Source organism: Aplysia californica, unplaced genomic scaffold (genome assembly GCF_000002075.1).
Source record: "Aplysia californica isolate F4 #8 unplaced genomic scaffold, AplCal3.0 scaffold00538, whole genome shotgun sequence".
Classification (NCBI taxonomy): Eukaryota; Metazoa; Mollusca; class Gastropoda; order Aplysiida; family Aplysiidae; genus Aplysia; species Aplysia californica.
In genome coordinates this window covers 77,947-78,655 of record NW_004797808.1, presented here as the reverse complement: position 1 = coordinate 78,655, position 709 = coordinate 77,947, and positions in this window count along the sequence as shown.

Below are 709 nucleotides of genomic sequence, written 5' to 3'. Positions count from 1 at the left end.
ATATATATACATATATGTATTATGTAATCACCAAATCATCGTATAAAAGCCATGTACTACCCACTCAAGCAGCATACCAATTTACAACTAAATACATTTTGCGTCATCCGAAACATTAACATTTCATCTTTATTAAAAGACGCCCGAGATATGGTCACTCCAAATTGGCCTTAATAATCAGGATGAGCAGAACTGCAAAAACAAAGAAAAGTAAAATTGTATTGGCGGGTGTATTGAGGTGCATCAACATTGGTGGAATGGACATGCATTGAATAACAGATGAAAGGAGGATATTGCTGTCTATGCAATAAACAGCATCTTTTGATGATATTTTCAAACAGTTTTCAAAACTGAGTAGCCACAAGTACCATGCAAAACCTGGACTTAACATTACATGACGTGCTCATTAGTATGATTTTGTGTTTGTTTAGAAACTATTGGTTTTGAGTAACAAACGAAACTTAATTTGCACCTGGACTCTGTTAGATACATTTTTGACATAATCAGCAGTCAGTGAAGCACAGATGCCACCTAGCTGCCGTGATTTTGGTTGGTCTTCGGCGTAATAACAAAACCACCTTCGTATGAATCACTGGATGGTCTGGTTTAATAGATACATCGCGCAGTGCTGGAACGTCGTGTCTTACCCATATATTCGTCACGGTGCTATTCAAGTCATTCAGTGGACATCTCCATGCATGGCAAAGCA